The following is a 9,538-nucleotide window of genomic DNA, read 5'->3' on the forward strand; positions in this document are numbered from 1 at the left end:
GCGCCGGCCAGAACCTGCCACTGCTTCAAGGGAAAATGGGAACATCAGTGACTCCCCCTGCACAGGGAGGGAAGAGTTTCTCCAATAAATAAATGAATATAAACAAATAAAGGTCTTCAATAAATAAATTAATATAAATAAATAAACAAATAAGGGCGACTCTCCACTCCTCACCGGGGAAGGACAGCTTCTCAAAAGCACAGCCCTCCCAGCCCCCGCATAGCACAGCCGTCGCAGCCACCTCGCGCTAACCCATCGGCTAGGGCACAACCTCGGGCACCATCGTGCTGGAAGGACKGAGGTGTCCCCAGAGCAACGTCCCCAGCCTGTTGTGGCCCGTTGTGGCCGGTGGCAGCGGCCGGTTGGAACTGAGCCCCTTGGTGCGTTAGGAGTCTGCTGTGCTGGGCCCAAGGCAGTCTTTGCTGTTGGGCAGAAATACGGGCCGGCACCTGCTTCCCTGCAGTGCCCACCATGCCCAGATGCCTGCCGGAATCCATAGTCCATAGATGGATTGATTGATGGGGCTATGTCTGCCTAAGGAGGTGGGATAGGGCACGTGGGGTTGCTACAAATGAAAGTGGATGGTTTCCATTAGCTATTAGAGCATACAGTCCCACTTCACAGCATAAATTCCAGCGTTCTCAGGAAATGAGAATTTAGAGAAGCAGCAAATTCCTGAAGAAGCTTCTCCGATCAGCGTGTTTCTCAGCTTGCCGGGCCTCCGCTTGAGGAGGCTGTCTCAGGAATGYGCAGGAAACCTGGAATATGTTTTCTCTGTAGGTTTGGCAGCCAGAAGAGTTAACAATAACTGCAGGACTGCTGAGAATTTCGCCTAGGTTGCTACATCAGTTCTCTCAGGTCTTCGCATAAATATTTAATACAGTGGAAAAGTGGATTCGTCCTCATGAGATTTGCAAGWTCTGCAAAATGAGGACACATGAGGTGGAGGAAGAGTTACCCCTTTCAATTTTGCAAAACCCTATACAAAGACAGAGGTGAAGATGAATACAGCCTAGTTATAAATATAGGCTTCTGGCTTATATACAATCTCCTAATGCATACAATAGAATTTATGATAGGAAATAATCTATGCTTGCATAGTAGGAAAAATGATCTAACAGCCTTTGCAACAAATACCGTGTCTTTGAATAACACTCAGATCTGAACAATTCCTTTACCCAAAATCTCTCCCTGACCTGGAAAGAACAAGACAAAGACAGATATCAAGGGTGTCAAGAGAAAAGTTTCCTTTCTCTCCAACTATACCAKTTTTATCTCCAAATTCTACTTTTATAAAGTACAGAACTGGATAGGTAATTCTAAATATGCTGCAGTCAGCTGACATTACACTTGGAGTATAATGTTTAGTCATAATAGTTTTAAGGTTTGGTGATGGACTAAAATAATAATAAACATAATGCTGATTAGCATTAGCAAGTATCTTGAAAAACAGTCTGACTTGACTCTGTTTGATAAAGTGATCTCGTAAGATCACTTTATTCAAAAAAAAAATCTGCATTATCTAGGTATTTTGTATACAGTATAAAGAGACCTCAAATAAAACAGTTCTATTCATGACTTTCATAGCAATTAGATGACCTTCATTAAACCATTGCATATATTTGTTATATAAGCTACTCACTCCATCTAGTGATGTTCATCTAATTTTTTCAGACTTAGTTATTCCTCCTACCACAGTCATGTAAATACATTTGTAGTATTGCAAAACAATGTGCTTTGTGTTAGTTTGGCTCCTACGTCCCCCTGTTGCAATATGACTGATGTTGCAATGGTCTGATGTCTCATGAAACCCCAAAAGTGAACACCCATAGTAGGAACACGGCCTCTCTTCCTCTTGATCATTATCTAACTCCAATCTGAAGCAGGCAGTAAAATACTATCTGTATTTTAATTTGAATTATTTTCCCTCAAAGTTCTTTTAGAGTAATAGTACATTATATTCATAATGCTCCTCTAACCAGCAAAGTCAGCTCAGCTGCGGTTCCCAATTTGTTAGTCACTGATTGCTTATGTTATGCAACATGTGAAAATTGGTGTATAAAAGCACACAGGCTGCTTTCCAGAGGCAGCCAACTCTATTCTGCAACTCAGTAGCAATGCAGGTCTTTGGAATTTGGTGTTTTATGAGTTGCTTTAGTAGGTCAGGCAAGGATGAGTGATTGAGCATGCACACATGTGTGCACCAAGATTTTGGAGTGGAGGGAATGGTGGACTTCCTCCATGTGAGGATGGATTTTTCCAGAGGACAGACCTGAAAGGGGTAGAAAAATGTCTGTGCCTGAACTGAAGAAGCTTATTATTATTATTATTATTATTATTATTATTGTTATTGTTATTGTTATTATTATTGTTATTATTTATTATTTATTATTTATTATTTATTATTTATTATTTATTATTAATTTCTTTTCTGTAATGGCTTGGATTCCTCTGTTGCATTTATTTTCTGAATTTAAAATAAAACTTTTTTTTCTCTGATTGATGTAGCTCATACTTTCTTCTAGCCCCGATGAAAGATTGTAAGATCATTATGTCTGTGATGCAGACAGAGAATACAGAAGCCATGCCCAGAKGCTGATGTGAAGCCCCTGATGAAGCCACGGGGAGGGCAGCGGTGGGGCTCACCAACAGCTGTACCACGCTGTCTTTATACTCCAGATATGATAAGGCTCTGCTTTGCAGAGATAGTGACTTGAATCTTGATTCTCATCCAGGTTTTTTCTTGCCATGAGCCTGCATAGCTGCAAATGGGAGAATCCATAGAAACTTTGTTAACCTACTGAAGTGTTACACGGCTGCACTGATGGGTCCTGTCAACTCTTTTACTCTCCTCTATTCCATTAATAAGGATTTTATCAAACTGAATTATGAAAGACAATATACAGTCTTGTGTATTGATGAGTGCTTTGTAAGTTTATTGTCTTGGTGTAATGTAGCCTTGAGCTCTACTAGGCTTTAGGCAGCAGCCATAAGACCGCTGAAAACATCTTCTGAAATAGGAACAGAAGACATCTGTGCCCAGCATTGTGTATCTGAAACTGCAACAAAATGCTGTCCGTGTCCTGTGTGCAGTGTGGGACCTCACACAGGCATCTGTGGTCTCTCTGTCCTATGCATTTCAACAAGAAAGGCAGCCCTTGGGAAATATTGGCTCTTTTGCAGGGCAGAACAGACTGCAAATCAACACAATMCAGCACGGTCTTAAAGTGAGTGGAGAAATGAGACCAGGTTATGTTTTATTTGTTAAAGGATCTAAGGTCCATGCAGTGGAGCTGTCATCGTGTGCATTCTTGAGGTCTGGAATGAATGAGTAATAGAATTTTGCTGCCACTTCTGCTCGTGGAAAAYAAATTATGAGCTGAATGACAGTGGCCATTTATAATTCTTGAGAGTTTTGGAGAACTTCGTCTTTCTTCCCGGAGAGACAATGCAAGACTGATGTTAAGTTATTGACAAAGAAAGTATGGCAGAGCTATTGCAGATAGATAATGCAGATATAAGAGGTGCCATTTCATCCTTTCTGCAGGGAAGACTCTTTGCAGAGAAAATTAGTCGTTTGTGCTGCACGCATAAGCTAGGCTAGACAGCTAGCTTTGATGTTCATGATCACATTGGAGTGAACCCATTTAAATTAGCATCATGTCTACTCAATGTGCTGTGCAAAAATCATTTGTAGATCCCTAGTGAATAGGGAACACAGGGAAAAATAAGCACAGATCTTTCCAGTTAATCTTGTAGCAGATGGTATAGTCCAATCACAAGTCCGACCAGGTCTGGGTCCTTTGTGTTGGCTTCCAGAAGCTGGATATAGCATCTTAATGCAATGCATATAGTATATTTGTATGCAGCTCTCTGCCTTCGTATGTGGGAAAGCTGGTGAATGCTTAGTGCATCCTAGTATTTTAGCTTGAGTCTTGAGGATAAATATTCCTATGAAGGTATGATAATCACATTTAAAGGAAAAAAAACCCAAAAACATGTATAACAATGTTGGGTGCAAGAAATTCCCTACCTTTCCCATACTGTGGCTATTAATTAGTTACACATATCTTCTGCCTTGGTTAAAGYACATTCTGGGCTGTATTTCAGACTTGGATGTTGTTGTAAGTATATTATTTTGAATTTTGACATGTTGATCTATGCCACTTCTTGAGCTGCATACCAAACTAGTATGAGGTTATTCCTGAATCCCCTCTAGAGACAGTGTCTTCATCCTGGCCATCTGATAAGCTGAGGGAGCAGAGACTGAGTTTTAGAGTATGCCTTGGGGAACTCAACAATAATTATTAGAAATTGAGAGATTTAGTGGTATTTTCCTCAGTAATCAAGTCAACTCCTACATAAGATTAACTAGGTTGTTCGAGCAGTGAGCATCTGGGGCTTTTACTATATTTGTCTTCAGAAAATTGTCTTTTCTAGTAGACCCCTTGGAGAATACAGTGGTCATCTGCCTGCTTTTGAAAACACCTTTGATCAGTGTCTGTAAGGCAGGGCGCATCCTTTGTTACAACCCCATACTTCAAAGCCTGAGTTTCACTGTGAAGTTTATTTTTGTACGAGTGCTTCTGAAAGRGGTTTAAGGCAATATTATTTCAAGACTGCAAATGCACAAGCATGCATCTGAATTGCAATTTCTTGCCATCAAACTAAGAGAGTAATAGAGTATCAAAAGAACTGCCCATACTTCGCTGCTTGAAGCTTTGCTTTCAGCTGACCATGCCTTTGCAAACCCCGTAAGACACTGAGTTCCTGCTCATGTAAGACACTGAGTTACTATCCCTGCATGGGACACAGTTATTCAAATCTAGGTGTTTACAGCATGCCACCAATTCAGTAATACATTTGATCTACTAAATGTACTTTCTCAGCAGAAAAGTCTACATCTCTGACTTCAGTTCCCATTGCTCCCAGGGAAGGCCAYGCAGACCCCCTTGATGGCACAAAGAGGCAGGCTGCTCTAAGAGAACAGTCCTCAGAAGCTGGGTCCCAGAAAGGCAGGAGACAGAGTGCTGGGCAGAGGCAAGATGTTTCTGGAGAGAGGCTACCAAAAAGTGCATGGTACGAGAAAACTTTCCATGAAGTTCCTCTGTTCCAGGTTGGAGTAACTGCAGAGTAACCAAGAGTGAACAGTGATATCTGCCTTTGAGATTTCTTTTTCTTCCTTCCTTCCTTCCTTCCTTCCTTCCTTCCTTCCTTCCTTCCTTCCTTCCTTCCTTCCTTCCTTCCTTCCTTCCTTCCTTCCTTCCTTCCTTCCTTCCTTCCTTCCTTCCTTCGCATAAAGCTGATTTGAGAGTTGTAATGAAAGTTGCCTGTAGTAGTAACACATCTAGCTGGAAGGAGACCAGCTGGCATGAGGTTATTCTCACTGTGTTCATCAGATGTTCAGTGTTATCACACGATCATTGCATATGCTGCAATCTACATCTTTTAATAAACCAATGTTGTATTTTTATTAAGCATAACTTTGAGAACTTTTGAGAATTGGCAATATCAGAAGGGCATTTTCACCTTCTAGGGAAATTAATTCAGTTTCTAAAAACCCTGGCGATGTCTACACTCAAAGTAATATTTTTCTTAACAGTCATGATGCTTATTATGTGATAGGTCATTCTTAATGTCCTGTTGTGCATCATGGATCCTAACAGAAAACAAGGTTTAGTGATGACTGAAATGCTTGGATGAAAATGGTCTGAGTTCAAGCAAAGCAGCAGATGAGAATGCTAATTGATTTAGGCTAAAATTGGAAGTCTTTCTAATTTTTAGCAGATAACGTATCATGCATGTGAGATAGTTTTTAGACTGAATGGATGAATTGCTTCCTATTTCTGCCATTTCACTTCTTCATTTGGTGTTTCTTATATATGTGTCTGTCATGAGGACATCTTTGCTGTTGTTTGCTTGTAAGAGCTCAGCCCCTTTTACAGTTCTACAACTACTTTGTGCAGTGTTATGTCTATAGTAGATATAGGAAAGTCATGATTACTGGCACCATAACAACAATGGACTTGCACACAAGAGATATTAGATTTGCTAAACTCCTAGAATGAGCTCTGAGAACAGGAGTGCCTGTGTTGAACTCTCACAGAGGACCTACAAACATTTACTGGCTATATGAGATATCCAGCAAATAGTGCAGGTAGCTTCGACCTTCAAGGCAAGTCTTCCTGTGTACAGACTGCAGACAAATATATTAGCCTTCACRTACTTTATACTACCTCTATTTTTAAGGAAAAAGGCTTTTAACTGCTGCTGAGGAGAGTGAGATTTTGTGGTGCAAAGTAAAGTATGACTTCAACAAATATTAGTCTGATGATCTAAGTCTTGAATTCAGTGCAATGATGAGGTTCCTATGTCAAATAAATGTGACCAAGAAAAAAAAAAAAAAAAGAAACAGAACAAAACAACATCTTTAAAAAGGAGCCTGTATTTTTAAATCTTTTGTCTCAGGACTTTTCTCTTTCAAATGTGGCTGACTGCTTAATAGCACTACGAAAGGCAGATATTATAGTTGCTGCTTCAGCAGTCTTAATGTTTCTTTTGGATTCTTGTGTGTCAGACTTCAGTTTTGCCAGCCCCCAAAATTAATATTTGGGAGGYTTCCCTCCCTTGGCCTTTAAATAAATAATTATTGTATCTGCTTTWCTCTCCTTTTAGCTTATTCTGCCCTCTCTGAGCTCATGGACAATGAGAGGTGTGCCAAAACCTGCCAGACTTGGAGATGATGGGAAGGCCTTTAGCCACTGTTTTTAGAATTTCCCCTCCTCAAAAAGAGAAAAAGCCMACAGAGATCCCTTTTGAGATAGGCATTACCCCGGTGCGTGGCTAGAAAGGAATGTGCCAGGCAGAGTATCATGACGGAAAACAGAATTCTTAGCTCAAGAAGCAGAATTATACTTCACTAATTCTGCATTGTCTCCAGGGCTGCAGCCTGGCTTAGGAGGGCTGCAGCCTGGCTTAGGAGGAAGACACATGTTTTGGGTAGAGACTGTACCAGCATGGCTGTTCCTCCTGCAGGTGACAACACTCATGTCAGGGACTCACTGCCGGGGAATAGCTGGGGTCCATGGTGTACGTAACCCTCCTGTCATCCCCAACAAGTGATAGGGGACAGCCTAGCTGAACAGTTGCTCACAATACAGAGGGAGGTAAAAATGCTCTTCTCTGTAGAGCCTGGGCACGTGCATTGTAAAGACACGGCCTCTTACCAAATGACCTAAATAACCACGAAAACAGTAACTGCAGAATCAAACCAGGGCTTGTACTGCTGCAAGAAGGTAGCCTACAGCCATGCAGTTGTTTAATGAAATGACCACCTTGCTCATGCTCACATAAGCTCAGCAAGAGGTTCCTGCTGAGCACCTCATGAAAGATTCTGCAGCACTGCATGGATTTATTTTTTTCTGTCAAGTAAGAAAACAGTCTGCTATTTGTGGTAGTGCCTAAAGCAAACACATGCAAACACTTGCTCATCTGAACTGTGAAATTAAGGTATTATACTTAGCCTCCAGTATTTAAGTACTGAGCTTTGTTCAGTATTTGAGATTAAGTGCATGATACTAATGCAAGTGTCAAGCAGAAAGTAGAAGACCTTGATGCTACTTAATTGTGCTATAATCCTTCTTTTCCCGTGGTTTGCTAATATTTGGGCATATTTTTCAATGCACAGATGATTGCAGATAGGATTATACACTTATGTTTTGAGTATGCAATGTTTATTTACTGGTAAAAACACACATTTGATAGCTGGGGCTAATATGCTTGGCCAATGAGCAGTGCTACACTCAGCACGTGAGTGCAGGGCCAGAAGCGCCTGTTGACCAGGCAGTTGTGTCAGCTGCAAAATGTCAGTCTCCACTCTTCTCATCATCCATCTTTCTGAGTAGCTGCCTGCCAACTGCTTGCCTCTTTTCCCCTTCAGTTTTATAATTTTCACATTACTGTTTTTTTTTCTCTTGAGCCCTTGAGTTAATAACTAATACCAATCAACAATTTAACAACTTTGGTTTTGCTTATCTTTTCTGGTCATATTTCTCTTACTGCCCCGCAAAATTTCTTCAGCAAAGCCACAAATCTACGCTTCTCTGAACTGGGCCCTGGGCTGTGGGGTACAATTTATAGTGTTTGGARAGGACAAATGGCATTTTAGTACAGTTGTTCTCAAACTGATAATGGTTCCTATACTGGGGAGCTGGGGGCATGCACTTCAGTGATGGAAGATGGCTCATCTCTGTGGAGCTGCTGAGAGATGAGTAGGGAAAAGGAAAAGATGGCTGGGGAATGGAGGCAGCAGATGAAGTAGTGTGTGAAAGGTTCCCTCTGGGTGCAGAGACAGGCAGCACCAAAAGGAGGGTTGAGGCAATCTGTGGATTTTTGAGAGCTGTTGAAAGGAAAAAAAAATCACATTGTCTCTRTTCATGGTGTCCCTGCTGATGTGCTCTTCTTGGTGAGTTGTGGGGGGTTTATTTTGTTTGTTTTGTTGGTTGTTTCTGTGGCTATCAGTGGTCATAGACTTACCTTGCTTCCATTCTACGTCTTGCTGTCAGGAGCTCGTTCTTGCCATGCTCTCCCTGCACTCACTGCCCTCTCCTTGCCGTGTCCCTTGCTGCCCTCCAACCAGCACTGCCCCTGCATACATTGAAATCCAAAGCAAATCTTACATGGGAGGAGGGCTAAAATAACAGATTTAACTTCTGGTGAGGGGGATGTAAAAAGAGGAGTCGGAGAACTGATGGCTCAGTTCATCATCTCCCACACCGCTGAGGAGGAAATTGCACTTTGAATCCCAAAATAGCACAACAACAACAGAATACTTAAATGCACTTTGCGCACAGATGATTGGGGTTTTTCCTTTGTCAGAGGAAATCTCTGTAGGGGCTGAGTCATGCCAGTACCTAGCAAGTACCTGGATGGCTCCCAGTAGAACAGCTAGCGAACAGCCAGATGTTCACCCTGAAGAGTTTGCAGGTAGCATCCATCCATCCATCCATCCATCCATCCATCCATCCATCCATCCATGAATCTTCTCTGGTCCTTCTGGGCACTTGCCCAGGCTGTCAGCCTTGCCCAGCGGTGACTCAGGTGTAAATATTCCAGTGCATTGCTTTTGGCACACCTTCACTTTACTTTGGGGTGCTGCTTAGAAGTTCTCTGGCCATCAGAAGGAGCCTTAGATTTATCTCCTGCCATCATGTAACTGTCAGTGATAGGAACTTCAAGCTGAATCATTCACACACACACAAAAAAAGGTTTTGGCAAAACTGTCCTTTGGCTGATGATTTTTACTTTCTAAGTGTGCTGAGAATCTCAGTAGACGTACAACATAAGCAGAGGTCAAAGGATATGTGGACTTATTTTGGGAAGGAGGCTACTGTGAGACAGAAGTCCTAAACTCCTCGGAGAGACACCATCACAGAATGATTGAGGTTAGAAGGGACCTTGGATATCATCTAGTCCAACTGCAGAAACAGGATCACCTAGAATGAGCAAAGAAAGACAAACTGAAAGAAATCAGATGACA

This window comes from Nothoprocta perdicaria, unplaced genomic scaffold (assembly GCF_003342845.1).
Source record: "Nothoprocta perdicaria isolate Ctin4 unplaced genomic scaffold, notPer1 scaffold_140, whole genome shotgun sequence".
NCBI lineage: Eukaryota > Metazoa > Chordata > Aves > Tinamiformes > Tinamidae > Nothoprocta > Nothoprocta perdicaria.